The following is an 18,009-nucleotide window of genomic DNA, read 5'->3' as shown; positions in this document are numbered from 1 at the left end:
TCTACGCGACATTTTGGCTTATAGGATCGCCGCTGCAGAAATGGGATGGACAAGGAATGTATATGTGGTGTAGAAACAGCTGGCCTTCGGCCTTGTATTACTATTGTGTAGGTTAAGTCCATATTACACCTGTACTACAGGTATGTATCCTCATGAAAGCACAACCTTGGCCCTGCCGAGCCATGTTCCCGCGAGGCTGGGTCCTTCGCTACCTTTCGGTGCGCAGGGTGTGTATATAAGGAGACAGGTTTTGGTCCCCATGTTCAGTTCTCTTCTGTACTTGTCACCAGCGGTGCTCGTCCCCAGGCCCACGCGGTCGTCTTTGCTGTCAGGGGAGCCACGGACCCTGACCGCCGACCCAGCCTAGGTCGACACTCGCACTAACAATAATACATGTAAAATCCAGCAACCCACTCGAGCTTCATTCACTCCCTCGTCACCAAAGCACTAGTAACGTTCCCGTAGTATTACATGCTGATACGGCAGAATGTGGTGAGTTGGTCAAATGCGGCTTGTGTGGAAAGCCAGCTCAGCAAAACGTAGTTTGCTGTGGTTTTTGTAATAAATTGGCACCATAGTAAGGATAAATGCTAAGAAAATACCAAATAAACATAAGGTGTGTTCATTATAACTTGGTATATAAATGCAATGAATTTCAAAGAAAAAAAGCATTAGGCATGCTAGTCAGTTTAAGAAACACCAGAAAATGTACAAATCAATGGAGCACGTTTTCGAATGACTGAATGACAGCAAGAGGGAAAACACCAAAATTGAAAATTATAAAAAACAATGATAATATTAATGATAATAATAATAGAAGTAAGCGAACTTATGCAACTCACTCGCCTGCGGACTGTTGTTTATAAGCACCTAAACCATAAAAATGTAACACTCGTCTTCTACTTCTCTTTCTACCAGCTTTTCTACCAGCCTCTTTCACTCAAGGAAATCCCCCAGATATAATAGAGAGAAGAATGATACTTCACAGACCACTCTGGTTCAAGGTTCCTGGAACCATCATCATCGACAGCATCCCTAGAGGGAAAATGAACACGGATCCTGAAACACTAAAGACCATCACCAGGCTGAGAATACAAGAAGTATACAAGAAGTAACACCGCTCGAAGCCGTCAACTACTACACGAATGGTCCAGTCCTTGGAGAAGCAATATAGTCTTGCAGCGCCTACTTCACAAACAGCCTGACCTTCAGAGTCCGCATCAGTGATGACTCTTCAACCCTCCAAACCAAGTTTATAACCATCAAGATGACCTGCTGCATGCTTGCCACAGACCACCTGTTCCTATAGTAATCCACACCGACTCCATGAGCAGCCTACAGAGCCTACATGACCTCTTTCCTGCAGAGAACAGAGAACTGATCACCGACATCCAGTCTTTCATAAAGCATTCAGAAGACAGAGGGACACCAATCACAATGTACTGGATCCCAAGCCACATTGGCATCACAGGGAATGAAAAAGCAGATATTACAGCCAAGGAAGCATCCAAGAAACCTGAGATTGACTTTCTAGTACCACAAAGTGACAGCCAACTGAAGACCAAGATTTACAAATATATCCGTGAAGTCTGGGACAGAGAGCTACATGAAGAACCCATCACCCCCAAGACTGCCAGGTGGTACCTTCAGTCCACAAATAGGAAACCAATTCGACTGCCGCCCCACATCGCCCGGAGCAAAGAGACCACACTAACCAGATTGCAACTTGGCTACAAACTTCCCACCGGAACAACAACAGCCCACGTGTTAAACGCTAGACAAAGACTCGACAATATCCTACCAGCAGAAGACAGACTATATAACCTAGAACACGTATCCACCAGCATCCTTCGTCACTCAGCAGACAAACTGCACCAGCTATTACTACTTTTTATCTCGGATCACCAACTATAATAAGACATCAGAATCAAGACTAAGGTCACCCGCCAGATGACACGGCACAGCCACAGGTGGGCCGCATGAAGCAGGGCCCACACTCCAACAGTGGAGGAACCATCATCATCATACTTCTTCCGCAGATACTCACCACCTCCTGACTTAAGCTCCTCCCCTATATTCTTCTGTGTGTGGAGCTTAGTCACCAAAAATAAGACCATGCTGCATGACTCTGGGGCGTGGGGGAGTCATCCAAGCCCTTCCCTATGATTAAAAGAGTGATTGCAAGACATTTTTCACTCGATTTTTTTTCTTTTTTACGGAAAACGAGATGATAACAACCAGGGATTGCTTATCTACCCTTATCTATTTATTCTTCACCGCCTCGATACTAGGCATGACTACGACATACCAGATTGTGGTGATGGTGCACAGATGACGTCAGTACATTGATACGCTGATTTGTGGTGTCAGGACATAAGACTGGCGTAATGCGTGTAATGTGTGTGAAAACTCAAGGTAGTATTATATATATATATATATATATATATATATATGTATGTATATATATATATATATAATATATATATATATATAATATAAATTAATATATATATATATCACTTTGACAAAATGTTGTGGCACATATGTAATTAATAATCACGAAGAAGCCACAGTCGGAATAAAAAGGAAACTTTAGAAGATTGTTACACATTCTTCTAAAGTTTCCTTTTTATTCCAACTGTGGGTTCTTCGTGATTATATATATATATGTATATATATATATATATATATATATATATATATATATATATATAAAGATATATATATATATATATATGGAACGGTCTTCGTCTTATAAAAAGCAACCCGCTCAGGCGAGGGCTCGAATCCCTGTAGGAGAGTTTATTTCCGAATATCATGACACACACACACACACACACATACACACACACACACACACACACACACACACACACACACACACACACACACACACACACACACACACACACACATACACACACACACAAGCACGCACATGCACACACACGCATATATATATATATATATATATATATATATATATATATATATATATATATATATATATATACGTATATATATATACTAATCTTTCTTCACTCATTCTTTCCATGTGACCAAACCATCCTAATACTCTTTCATCAACCCTATCTCCCAACTGCCTTTCCACCCCCGTTCTCCTCCGCACCTCCTCATTTCTCACTCTATCTAGCCTAGCAGCCCCTATCATATGTCTCAGACATTTCATCTCAAACACATTCAAACTCCTATCTTCCTCTCTTATGTTCCATGTTTCTGTCCCGTACAGTGCAGTCGGCACAATCACTCCGTCATATAACCTCCTCTTAGCATCCATTCCCAGATGTCTATTTCTCATTACACTTTTAAAACCACCAAGGCATTTACTCGCTTCTCTCAATCTACATTCTACCTCCACCCACACTCCTCCCTTTCCTGCCACATTCGCACCCAAGTATCTAAAACTATCCACTTCCTCCAGTCTCTCTCCCTTAATGCTCACTTCCAGCCTGCTATCACTCTCTCTCCTTGTATTAGTCCAAGAGCTGGGGGCCATTTATTTTCTGGAGAGTACCAAATTTCTTATGGGTGTTTTTGGAAAGGGTCTACCTTAGGACATCTGAAAATGCGGTTCTTAGATTTGGCCAGTGGTGGGTCTGGGTTTTATTAACCCTTTATGCTCGAAAATGGACTTGCCAAATGTACCGAAAAAATGGGGGTAGGGGATACGAAAAGGGCCCTTACACAATTACCTCCTGTCATATATCATCTTAAAGAGCATTTAAAGACCTTTAATTTGATATATAGTTTGTTACCATACCACCAGGAGGTAATTGTGTAAGGGCCCTTTTCGTATCCCCTACCCCCATTTTTTCGGTACATTTGGCAAGTCCATTTTCGAGCATAAAGGGTTAATAAAACCCAGACCCACCACTGGCCAAATCTAAGAACCGCATTTTCAGATGTCCTAAGGTAGACCTTTTCCAAAAACACCCATAAGAAATTTGGTACTCTCCAGAAAATAAATGGCCCCCAGCTCTTGGACTATATATCTCATCACCTTACATTTGCCCACATTTATCTTCAGCTTCCTTCTTTCACACACCTTCTCAAACTCTGTCGCTAACTTCCTCAATCCCTCCTCTGATCCTGCTACAAGCGCAGTGTCGTCAGCAAACAACAGCTGCCTTATTTCCCTCTTTTCTCCGTTTTTTAACCATCTCCAACCCCTGACCCACCACCCTTGCATTCATCTCTCGCACCACCCCATCCATGTATTGATTGAACAGCCAGGGCGACATAACACATCCCTGACCAAGTCCCACCTTTACCTCAAACCATTCACTCTCTCCATTTCTAATCCTAACACAAGCTATACTACTCTCATAAAAATTCTTGACTGTTCTTAACATCTTTCCTCCTATCCCATATGTCTGCAGTATCTCCCACAGTACCTTCCTGTCTACCCTGTCGTAAGCCTTTTCCAAATCCATAAAGGCCCAAAAAACATCTTTACCTCTTCCTATAACTTTCTCACATCTCTTTCTTACCACAAAAATCTGATCTACACAACCCCTACCTGTCCTAAAACCACACTCTTCCTCACCAATTACTCCCTCTGTTCCTCTCCTAATCCTCTCAATCAAGACCCTCCCATAAGCCTTCCCAACTACACTCAACAAGCTGACCCCTCTGAAACTACTACACTCACACTTATCCTCCTCTCCCTTGTAAAGCGGAACGATACAGGCACTCCTCCAGTCCTCTGGCACTCTACCCTCTCTTAAACAATCATTAAATAACCTCACCAGCCAGTCCACCATAACTGTACCTCCTTTCTTCAGACATTCTGCATGGCATCCATCCAACCCAGGTGCCTTACCTGCTCTCATCAACTTAACAGCTGCTTTCACTTCATCTTTCCCTATTTCTTCTCCATTTTCCTCACTCATCACTCTCATTTTCTTAGCGCTTCCTTCTGCAACTACCTTTCCCTCCCTATCCTCCTTTACATTTAGCAACTCCCTAAAATACTCTGCCCACCTTCCTCCCACTGCCTTCTCTTCCATTATCATCTCTCCATCTGCACCTTTCACCTTTTCTTCTCTACTTGAATCACCTCCTCTTCCTCTTTTAATTTCTTTCCAAAACATCTTATTACTTTCAAAATTGTGTCATACCCCATTTCATATCTGCTCTCCTCTTTGCTTCCTTTATCTTATGCTTAACTTCCCTTCTCTTTACTTTGTACCTCTCATACGATTCCCTCGTCCTAATTTGTAGCCAGTCTATGAAAGTCTGCTTCTTCTCTTCTACACCTTTCTTTGCTTCCTCATCCCACCACTCACTACTCTTCCTTCTATTTCCTCCCGCCCTCCTTGTTCCACACGCCATCTTTGCACACCTTATGACTCCCTCCTTGAACCATCCCCATTCCTCCTCCACTCCTAGTTCATTATACGTACTTTGCATTATTAGCAGCATGGGAGGGGAACGTCCGGCCTCCGGCCCATAAACCACTTACGGCCCGCAAAACATTTTGGTCCGGCCCGCGTGGCAACCCATAAATGTGATTTCATAAACACATGAATGAGGATATTTAAATTGAATGAAATACCAACCAACTCGACAGTGCAGCAGCACTATACTTATGAAATGAAATTTCTTATATTATTAACTGTAAATGGGTGTTTTTAAAATATTTTGTATGGCCCGCGAATTATGTTAAAACCATCCTAATGGCCTTTGACAGGGTAAAGGTTCCCCGCACCTGATTGGCAGATTTATTATTACTAGGGCCTATGCAAAGCGGGCATATTATTTATTTATTTATTTATAATTTATTTATTCATATAACTATTCGTTTATTTGTATAAATTCTATTCTTTTTTTTTTTATAAATTTATCTATTTATTTATTTTTGTAAAGTTTATCGAAGTGAATAGTAATTTCCGAAAGCTGAAAGGAATTCCCTCCGTTGATAAGAATCGCCCGAAAAAAAAAAAACCCAGAAACATAAAATGGATGACTGATTATATTACTGGAAAATTTTTGTTATCGGACCCATCATCCTATGTGAAAGTGGACCTAAAAAAAAAAAAAAAAAATCTTCTGGCTGGTAGAAATTGTTGGACAAGGTTATACATATACAGTACATACACACACACACACACACACACACACACACACACACACACACACACACACACACACACACACACACACACACACACACACACACACACACACACACACATATATATATATATATATATATATATATATGTGTGTGTGTGTGTGTGTGTGTGTGTGTGTGTGTGTGTAATAAAACCACTTGGAAAATAAGATGAAAGGTGACCGAACGTTTTCGTCTATGCAAGACATTTTCAAGGTACAGAGTAAGGTGGTATTGACATTATATATATATATGCACAAGAAACAGTAGGGGGGAAAATTAGTACAGGTCCATTGTGACCTCATTATCTCAGTATGGCCGGTCGTATGATCCAGCTACAGTAAAAAAAAATATTTTTAACAAAGTTATCTAATTTATACATTCCCATACTCATATTCATGTTGTTCTCAAATGAAGCTTTTATATAACATGATTATGTGATATTCCTCTCCTTAATGTCCTTACTTAAGACAATTTTCTTTGTGTTATCCCAATCAATGCAATGATTAAAATCCCTTAAATGCCAAAAAAAAACCACTTTAAGGGATTTTAATCATTGCATTGATTGGGATAACACAAAGAAAATTGTCTTAATTAAGGACATTAAGGAGAGGAATATCATAGAATCATGTTATATAAAAGCTTCATTTGAGAACAACATGAATATGAGTATGGGAATGTATAAATTAGATAACTTTGTTAAAAATAAAATTGTTGACAGTAGCCGGGTCATACGACCGGCCGTGCTGAGATAATGAGGTCACAATGGACCTGTCCTAATTTCCCCCCCTACTGTTTCTTGTGCATATATATATAACGTCAATACCACCTTACTCTGTACCTTGAAAATGTCTTGAATAGACGAAAACGTTCGGTCACCTTTCATTTTATTTTCCAAGTGGTTTTATTACACATTTTGTGAATCACGTGTTTTTGTGATTTATTCGCATATATATATATATATATATATATATATATATATATATATATATATATATATATATATATATATATGTGTGTGTGTGTGTGTGTGTGTGTGTGTGTGTGTGTGTGTGTTTATGTGTGTGTGTGTGTGTGTGTGTGTGTGAGAGAGAGAGAGAGAGAGAGAGAGAGAGAGAGAGAGAGAGAGAGAGAGAGTGGGTAGAGGAAGGTGTTCCCAAAGTGGTCGATATCGATCCCCAGGGGTCGATGAGACCATCCAAGGGGTCGACAAATAGCCAAGGGGTCGAAAGGGGGTCAGTAGATTGCTAGGGGGTCGAAAGGGGGTCAGTAGATTGCTTGGGGGTCGAAAGGGGCCAGTGAATTACTATGGGGTCGAAAGGCAGTCTTTAAAATTAAATTGTTATCATGAAATGATCCTGTTCTCTTCCCGTACTGAAAGAGTGAGAATAATCAACCAGCCAATATATAAACTTAAAAAAAAAACATGTCAATTCACTCTGAGTCAAAATCCTCCCCATTCTGTGCATGTAGGGAGAATCTCACATACACACAACCACATCGTGAATGAACATCAAGATGACGAGCTTGTGTAATATTATTGGCTTGAATATTACTTATAGTAATATAATAAAGAATACATAACATCACTCTTAAAGCTATTGGTAAATTATAAATATCTATTTTAAGATATATTTATGTATATGTGAGTGTTTGTGTCATTATTGGAACGCCGTCGCCTTGATGAATGTTGTCATTTGGCCCTTTTATAACGGATCAAAATAAAAATAAATAAATAAATAGAAATAAACGGAATAAGTAAAATCCACAAACACGAAAACTGTGATTATGGTACTTTAGAATTACCATAAGTGATTTATGAGACCAAATAAGAAGTACAGTAAAGAATTAGAACAATAATATCAACAACAAAAATTGTAACAATCATAATGATGATAATAACACTAATGATAACTAAGATTATAATAATAATAACAATAATAAAAACGAAAATGATGATGATATGGTTTAACGTCACACACTCCCCCCCCCCCTATCGGGAGGCTAGTACGGTGCCCCTCACAGAGGGCTTTGTAGCGTGGAATTTAATGAACCATGCCCTTGGTTCAACTTCGCTGGTGGCAGGATTCGAACCGCCCTCACCTCGACCTTCGCCGCAAGTAACGACGCCCTAACAACTATAATAATAATAATAATAATAATAATAATAATAATAATAATAATAATAATAATAATAATAATAATAATAATAATAATAATAATAATAATAATAATGATAATGATAATAATAATAATAATAATAATAATGATAATAATAATAATAATAATAATAATGATAATAATAATAATAATAATAATGATAATAATAATAATGATAATAATAATAATAATAATAATAATGATAATAATGATAATAATAATAATAATGAAAATAATAATAATAGCAGCAATAGTAATAACAACAATAATGATAATAAACTGACATAATTCGCGAATTAATAATTTGGGGTTCTATAGGAAATCTTAAACTTTATGAGGGGGTCGATGAGCTGAAAATTTGGGAACCCCTGGTCTAAACCATTCATCGAATATGTATATATAAATGTATATATATATATATATATATATATATATATATATATATATATATTTTTTCATGAAAGTGGCAGTTGCCGACAAGATTGACAAGTTAAACACCATATGAGGACGGAGCCCCAGTGTTCCATCCACCCCCCCCCCTTCTCCTCCTCCTTTTCCTCCCCCCCTCCTTCTTTTCTCTCCCCGTTCCCTCCTTCCCCCTTATTTAATCTCAAGCATATGTATCTCAACTTGTAAAAAAAAAAAAAAAAAAAAAAAAAAATCAACTTGTACTTGAAAAAGCTGTAATAAGCGAAACGTCTTACAAATAAAGGCTCCGTCCTCATATGGTGTTTAACTCGTCAAACACACACACACACACACACACACACACACACACACACACACACACACACACACACACACACACACACACACACACACACACACACACACACACACACACACACACATATATATATATGTATATATATATTATATATATTGTATATATATATATATATATATATATATATATGTATATACATATGTGTGTACATTATGCTTACATGACGCCCCCTCTTAATTCATGAAGAAATCTTTAGCCAGAATAAAACTTGTAAAGAATGTCACCCCATCAAAGTTCTTAATTGACAAAATCTTTACCCCATTCACGACCATGCAGGGTTAAGTTTGCAAACTCTTCTCTCCCGTAATTAGGAGTACGGAGACAAAGTGGCAAAAGCTTATTAATAAGGAATTTTGCCGATTCAAAAAATGAGAACGCTCATCAACTGGTAGTAAGCTGTGCCGTAGGCCGTCACCTTTGCCCTATATGTTTGTAAAACCAGGGTGTATGGTCACTAGTAGACTGTCAAGGTTGCGTACATCGAAGGTTTTGTAAACGGTATGAACTAGACAAAATACTAATTAGCGACTTATTTTCTTAAAGTTGAAGTTCTTTAAGTTTAATATTAAACAATTTTTTGATTTACGAATATAAAAATGCGAATACATATTTCGAAGACAAGGCATCGGAAAATGTGCTGTTAGTAGATAAAAAAAAGAGTGGAGGAGGAGAGAGGGAGTGGGTAGAAAGCAGACTGCACGGGACCCAGGCCGAGTCGTTCACGATTCAGTCTCAGTAAGGTTGAAACGGTGGTGGTGGAGAGTACGTTTGATTAGCGTGAAAGAATTACACTGGAAATATGTTTACCGATTAAACATACAAAACAAACACGTAGTGTTCTTTTGAGGGTATATTCAATATAATCAGTGTTTGAGACAAAGAAGGATGTAAATATATGAAAGAAAACTCGCGGATATTGGAGACTTAAAGTCGTTATATTAATCTTGAAGTAGAATAATTCACTTCAAGCAAATGAAATCGTATATTAGTTAGAGGATAAAATGTCGAGTTTATCCTACAGAGTTAATATGAAATTAACCTTAACACTTTTGAGTGCAGAAGGGCTCCTATCAATACTTCTAAATGGAACCTAGCGGAATTTGAAATATACATGTACATGATCATCGTACTGTAACGTCTAGCGCTTGTGCAGTTGACAACGGAGCAACACGCAGGTAAAGTAAGAAAGTGCATTCAAGTTAACTTTGCTCTCGCCATTCTTACCTAAAACTCGTTGGCATTGAGAACTACGTTTTTACGTGAATGCGCAAACCCGTAGTTGTCTGAATGGTTTTGATAGTTTTATTTTTTATTGTTTGAAGTAATGCATTGTTTTCTATGATTAATTTGCATTAGTATGAGAACTTACGAGTGTTGACGTAAAATATGACCAATAAGGAATACTACTGATGTTCTATATGAGATGCATGCACGCATATATACATAATAAATACATATACACACGAGTCTGGCAAATGTTCCAGTGTGAAAAATTTTATGTTCGTAGGGCATCGCTCGCAACCAACTGTCATGACGGTTTATCAATTATTTTCATCGTGAACAGACAAGTACGTTGCAGAACGGGGACGTTTTGGTACTTGACCCGGGGACGTTTTGGTACTACCACACCGAGGACGTTTTGACTGGATACCGTCATGACCGCGGACAATCCTAGCAAGGATTTTTAGTCATCGTTTTTTGTTTTGTTTTGTTTATTTTCTAACCTTCATCAAAGATCAAGTGCCTGTATAGCTCCACTTTACAAGAGAAAAGGGGACAAGTGTGAGTGTAGTAGTTTCAGAGGGATCAGCTTTTTAAGTGTAGTTGGGAAGGCTTATGGGAGGGTCTTGATAGAGATTATTAGGAGAGGAACAGAGGGAGTAATTGGTGAGGAAGAGTGGTTTTAGGACGGGTAGGGGTTGTGTAGACCAGATTTTTGTGGAAAAACAGATATGTAAGAAATTACAGGAAAAGGTATGGATGTTTTTTGGGGGTTTTTATGGATCTGGAAAAGGCTTATGACAGGATAGACAGGAAGGCACTGTGGGAGGTACTGCAGATATATGGGATAGGAGGAAAGCTGTAAAGAGCAGTCAAGATTTTTTATGAGAGTAGTAGAGCTTGTGTTAGGATTAGAAGTGGGGAAAGTGACTGGCTTGAGGTAAAGGTGGGACTTGTCTGTTGAGGAGGGACGGGAGAGGACAGAAGATAGTGGTGAAGAAGAATGGTTGTGTATGGATGATGCTGTGATGCATGAGGGGGAGTGGGTGGAGGGTGAGGGAGTATGTATGAGAAACAAAATGACGCAGCCCGAAGGGATTTCTCCCCGTCTTCGTCATTTCTGCATGAGGGGGTGAAGAGGATGTGCTGACACTGCTTCTGACCCAGGGCAGTGGATAAGATGCAGGGATATATATATGTTTTGTTTTGTTTATTTTCTAACCTTCCCCAAGGATCTAGTTATTTTTCAATGGACAGCCTTGTATCTTTTATCATTATTGTTATTATTATTGTTATTGTTATCATTATTGTTGTTATCATTATTATTATTGTCCCAATTTCGCAGTTCGTGTGCTATATACAGTGTTCATGAACAATGCTAAGACAAACATTTTTCTGTCATATTTATTGTTTTATATAATATTACCACTGTCTATTGTGCCTTAATATTCATTCGGTATTCCCTGAACATTTTTCTTTGCAGTGGTACCATGTAAAGCAAAAGCCACAGGCTGTGGCCCACACCAAACCACGGTATGTTGTGCTGACTCCCCACCCTGGCCGCATTTTGTCGTGTTATCTAGTTCCTCCTCGCGAGTTGCCAGTTTCACATTTACTCCAACCGTTTTCTTTTCTTCTTTCTGTTTTCTAGTTTTCCTTCCTGTGCGGGCAAAGCCCTGAGACTTCATTCAAGATTTATGCAAACTTAGGTTTAGTGGGTTTTTTTCTCAGTGTAATAATTTTCTTCTGTATAGGAAAGATCTTTCCACTTTGTCACTTTTGTACATGTCTTGATGCCGACATCATATCACAATGATTGGATATTCTCAAGTGTTTTCTTAGAAGTGGTTATCCACGATTTTCCAGCGTTATTTCAAGGATAGTAGCGACTACTTAACACCGCGTTTTAGACACTAAACTCCATAAATTCTTCAACATGAAGCCTCCTAAACTCGTTTAAATTTAACCACACCCACTACACGAAATCTTTGTAAGTTAACCATGATATCAGAAAAATCTAACCTTCATCCGTGGAAAAGCCGCCCCTTAGCTGAATGTGTCTTAGCTAGAACGAAGTGTATATAACATGACTTTGGGATGATCTATAGTATTCTCTCACTCCATCTCTCTCACTCTCGCTCTCTCTCAGTTTATATTGCTATTATTATCATTATTCACACAACACTGCTAGGTAAATCCTATAAGATATCACTATTTATTTATCACTACGTTTAGAAGAGAGACTAGGCAAGGAATCAGGAGTTACACCAAAAATCCGACGAAGTTGAGCGATAAATTAGTGGCTGGAATCTCGCCATTTCCGCCCTGGGGGAAGCCGTTTTCCCAAACTCAAATATAATCCATACCTCAATTAAAAGTGAACCTTGATGGCGCACTGCATAAGACAACAACATCATCACCTTCTTCAGTCCTTGGGATTTTATGTTTGTTCTATTTTTTTTTTTTATTTACTTCTTTGTTTAATGTTTTTACGGAACTTTTTGACTGAGATGAAAGTTTGACATGCTTCTTTAGATTAAGTTTTTTGTTGGGAGTGGGCTTCTCTCAGGTAAACGAACCAATTTGATGTTAGCTGGTAGAAGATCTTTACAGAATGTTATCAGATCGAAAGGATAATCTAATACATGCGAAATATTCTACCGTGTTTGTTAATCAGTTGCCTGTGATATCATGTCTGTCTTTTATCGACAGGGTGAGCTAACACGTTGTAAACCTCCGGACGCTCTGTCTCGACGCGCCTAGGTCAAGTAGCAGTTCCTTGACCTAGAACCAAAAACCTTTCTAGATTCTGTAAGTGCGTCGAACTCGGTATGACGACGCCCTCTTCCTTCACCGCTCGACTCCTTCGTGAAGAACTATTGTCAGACATGCAGCAGTGTCATGGTGGCTGTTCAATCGTGACTCGTCATGAAGGTAACGGGAATGCTCTCTCTCTCTCTCTCTCTCTCTCTCTCTCTCCCCTCTATCTCAGTGTTCTTGTGAAAGCTTCACTTGTTCAGTGATCTTTGTGCGTCGCCAGTGTGGCTTTCTTTAATCAATTTCTTTCCACCCCTTCCAAGAATCGTTTCGACGCTTGGTCATGCCCTGCTGATTGGCTCCCTGTGCCTCGTCATCTGCCAAGTTGACAATCTTGACTCTCATGGCACTGACGAAACTTGTCTTCCCAGTTGATTGCTCCTGGGTTGGAGGGACTATGGTAGCCCAGTGGTTAGCATGCGTGGTTCACGCTCACGCGTGTAGCGCTGGAATGTAACAGACCGAAGTTCATGAGCGAATTTTTCCTTCTACGAACTTTATCATACATTTGGTCTCCATCCTTCGCGATTGATTGTGAGGGAGATACCGTTAACATTATTTTAGTTGTCAATTGCTTCCCAGCGCAGATTGAATACGTTATTGTGACGTCAGAGACGCAGAAATTGCTAATAATGGAATGCTATGCAGTTGTCAACATCATGAGTTGCCAGTTTGGCTTTTCTCGGTCGTGTTGCAGTCATGTGCAGTGGTTTTGGTGAGCGGTCAGGGATGTATTGCAGAAGCTGAAATATATCCTATTTTATGCTAACCAAACCTTTCTAACGTGGAGTGTTTCTGAAGAGTGATAAAGAGCAGTTGATTGCTTGACAGAAGTGGAAATGCATCCTAGATTACGCTAAACTAACCTTTCCAATCTAAAGCGTCTCTAGTATTGCACCGAGGGTGCTGTTTTGTATATCAATATTATTTTAATCAACGTGTTTTGGAATCAGATTTATTCAACCTGAAGGACCTTCGAAGAATATATTTTCATATTTTATCGGTTAAGTGAAGCGGCCTTGCGGTAAATGTGCTATGTTTTACTGCATTGCTTCTGAGCCGGGCACTGGGCAGGAGACAGGGATGACCTTTCATCCACAAGGAGCTAAGATGACAGGGAAGGAAGGGTGGTGGATGGGAATGGAATGGGTGGAAGTGGGTGCGTAGCTTTCACTTAGCTACCTCCCTTGTAAGTGGGGAAGTATCCCTTGGTATATAGATGTTTTAATATCAAAATGAATATGGTCAACGAGTGTTTGAATAAAATATTTAAAGTATGCCACAGAGTAAGAGTTTTTAGTCCATTATTCCCTGGGGGTCCCATGCAGATAGGTCAAACGTTTGCTGCATATGTAAAATATAATATAGATAATGTCCGTTGATGAGATTAATGCAATATGATCCAAATAATGGAAAAAAAAAATCGTAATTTGGATTACTTCTAAATCGCTCCACCTCCACATTGGAGTTCGACCAAAGTCGATCATAATTTATTTATTTATTATTTTTGTTCATTTGTTAATTAACTTTTCTATTTTCACAGCGACAGTATCGACTGATGTCTGTTCCATCGTTCAATTGAAGAACGCCTCCCCCCTCCCCCTTCCCGCTCTAGATATCAACCAACAAAAAAAAAAATAATAATAATAATCAAAGGTGACACTACATTCTCCCTTGTTTGTTATCCTGCTTGTGGTTCCTTATGTCCTAATTATTCCCGTTGTTCAGGGACAAACCTCTGTAGAACTTGCCCAGATGTGGTCACTTTCTCTGATTTGGATTTAAGCCCTGTGGAGGATAATAATGACAAAAGAAGATTTCTGTAAGGAAGTAATGCCGAATGTAGCGTAATTTTAAAATAATTTTCAAAATAAGTAGTGGGGTGTGAATATGACAAAAATATGTCTAAATAAGTACTTGGAAGGTGGAGCTTGAACATGGAAATACTTCTTGGATAAGAATTCAGTCGTACTTGGATTTCAATGTTTTGAGTATTGTCGAAGCACCCACGCCCGGCAAATAACCCTTGTAAGGATGAACGCCTCCGACTGAAGTGACCATCATACATATGATTACCAAAGACGCAAGAACAGAGAATATACATTCAGGATCTGAATTCGCATGTAAGGGTGGAGTGTAAGAATGTGCGTGATTGCATGGGGAGGCGGGGAGGACACGTGAAAGATGGTCTGTGTCTCAGTCACCTTTGATGGCTTTACAAGGTCCACGGTCTCCGATAAATACAGCAATTGCCCAATTGCCATTGTTCTTGCTGATATCAGGAGCAATTTGAAGCTTATAAGTAAAACCTATACAGTCCCATCTGGGTTGTAAGCAATCAGCGAGACCAGAGAAAACTTCATTCTCTTTATCTCCAAATAATCTTTGACTGTATACACGCGTTTGAAAAGTCTCAAACGACTCTCCGTGTTGCTTAACTCTCATGGTCTTCATCACTGGGAAATAATGTGCAACTGTAACATAAGAGATGTAGTCCAAAAATTTCCGTTTATGTTGACAAAATTTTCAACACAAAAGCAAAACTCCCACTAACCCTGAAAAGAATTGAAAAATGCAAATTTCATCAGAGAGCGAACGTTGTCACTCAATGAATATTTAGAAAGGAACTGGGCTTCGATGAGATATTGCGAAACTATTAAAGAAATGCGAAGATTTGTGTAAGAAGCATATTGCTGATAAAAGAAAAACAGAAGAAATAAAACGTCCAGGGACCGAAAAGTTTTCATGATATTCAAAACAAAAACACTAAGGAAACTGTCAAAAGTACCAATTTCAGATACTGTTAGTGGAAAAGAGAACATTGAGACTGAAATGAAAAAATTAGAAACCGGGCTGAAAGAATCACACGAAAAAGAGGAGCAACATTATGAAGATAAAGCAATAGCCATAAAGAACAACCCAAAATACTTCCATACATGTCTTTAGTCTCTTGTATAAATTGGACCTTTGGAGGATCAAAATGGAGAACTAGTTGAGGAATCAGAAAAAAAAAATTGCGAATATGTTAGAAAAGCAATACAAAAGTATGTACAGTGAACAAATAGCGAAAAAAATCAATGGAGAATCCCGGAGATTTCATACAAATTAATGTCAGTGATATTAGTTTCAGGCCCAGCGATATAGTAGGAGCCATAGATGAAATAAACATTTATTCATTAGGGGGTCCAGACAACATACTAGGAGTGTTTTTAAAGTGTAAACATACATTAGCTACCCCAATCTATCTACTCTGGAGAAAATCACTGGACAAGGGGTCATACCAACAAAACTGAAAGGACTAATCACCCCCATCTTTAAAGGTGGTTCAAGAGGTCCTTCAACTAACTACTGACCCGTTTTTTTCTCACCTCATTCCTCACAAAAGTGTTAGAGTATTTACGAAAAACCTAGTAAACTTTTTAGAGAGGACGGGGCAGCTCAATCCGGGACAACATGGGTTTCGGAAAGGACGATCAAGACTTTCCCAACTCCTAAACCACCCTAACATTAGAGCAGCGGAAGAAACGTTATTGTGGTCTACCTATACTTTGCTAAAGCATTTGACAGGATAGAGCACGGAGTGTTGGTACATAAAGTGAAAAATGTGGGCATCGCTGGGAAACTGGGACTATGGCTCTACGAATTCCTAAGTGATAGAAAGCAGAAAGTAATAGTGGATGGAGACCAGTCAAAAACCTCAATGGTAATTAGTGGATTGCCACAGGGTTCGGTACTTGACCCTCTGGTCTAATTAGTCATGATAAGTGACATAGGTCAAGGAGTAAAAACATCGCACATGTCCTCATTCGTGGATGATCCCAAGATCTTTCGAGAAATTAGAACCAGAGAGGATTCCGAAATATTACGAAAAGATCTAGAGGCAGTATACAAGTGGTCAAGTGAAAACAGCATGGTATTCAACAAAAAATTTGGACTAATAAGATATGGGTCAAGCGAAAATCTTTGAGTACCGGTATACAGTGGATGCAGAGGGAAAAAACAAAGGAAACAATGAGATACTGCGGGTTGTGGATGAGAGATGACTGTGGCTTCAAAGCACATATACCCCACACCACTGGTGCCGCTTGTAAAATGAGTGGGTGGATCCTTCGGACCTTTAAGACCAGGAAGCCCACTTGGTACCTCTGTGGAAAACCCTTGTAGTGTCGAAGCTGGAGTATGTATGCCATGGTCCTCACAAGGTCAAGGAGATACAACAAGAGACTTGAACAGATCCAGAGGGTATTCACGAGGATGTTAGTCGGGAACTCACAAAACTACTGGGTGAGGCTGAAAATCCTCAAGCTCTCACTGCAGAGACGCAGACAGCGTTATCCAGTGATTTACGTCTGAAAAGTCCTGGAGGGCATAACATCAGACTCACCATTTAAAGCAAGAAGTGATATCAAAAGGTAACATCACCCCAGGTTTGGTAGGACCTGTGTAAGAAGGTCCATAAGCTGCTGTTCCCTGGACTGAAGACGATCCAGGCTTCACCTGCACTGGCCCCAGAATCTTCAGCTGTCGCCCCAGAGAGATGAGGTACCTAACGGGAGTCAGCACGAAGGCTTTCAAGAGGAGACCAGACAAATTCCTGGACAACATCCCAGATGACCCTCCAATCCCACATGGCCCAACCTCACGAGGAGCAGGAACGAACTCTATTGTAGACCAGACATGTGAGGCTCGGGAAGAGATGTGGTAACGGTGTCCCCAGGCTGGCCATGGGGCACCAAAATCTACAAGAAATGCAAGAAACATTTTGAGTGAATGAAGATTTCAGTAACGACAAAAATGTTTTGACCACGTCTCCTACTTTCCCAGTGGTTTTCAAGCACAAGCACACACACACACACACACACACACACACACACACACACACACACAC

General features: G+C 39.4%; 1 protein-coding gene across 5 annotated transcripts in view; it reads left to right on the top strand.

Moving 5' to 3' along the window:
* Positions 1-9,813: 9,813 nt before the first annotated feature.
* The window catches only part of Keap1 (kelch like ECH associated protein 1), a 96,946-nt gene continuing 88,750 nt past the window's right edge, over positions 9,814-18,009 (top strand). Inside the window, exons 1-3 of one of the 5 annotated variants that reach the window (XM_076184173.1) lie at positions 9,814-10,258; positions 11,788-11,837; positions 13,017-13,238. The gene's annotated coding sequence lies outside the window, so the exon portion shown is untranslated. Of the gene's footprint in view, positions 10,264-11,787; positions 11,838-13,016; positions 13,239-18,009 lie in introns of all 5 variants that reach the window. The other 4 variants (XM_076184174.1, XM_076184175.1, XM_076184171.1 and 1 more) reach the window with 4 other exon arrangements.

This window comes from Oratosquilla oratoria, chromosome 4 (assembly GCF_046742065.1).
Source record: "Oratosquilla oratoria isolate Oo_2021 chromosome 4, ASM4674206v1, whole genome shotgun sequence".
NCBI lineage: Eukaryota > Metazoa > Arthropoda > Malacostraca > Stomatopoda > Squillidae > Oratosquilla > Oratosquilla oratoria.
This window is presented reverse-complemented; position numbering and strand designations above follow the sequence as displayed.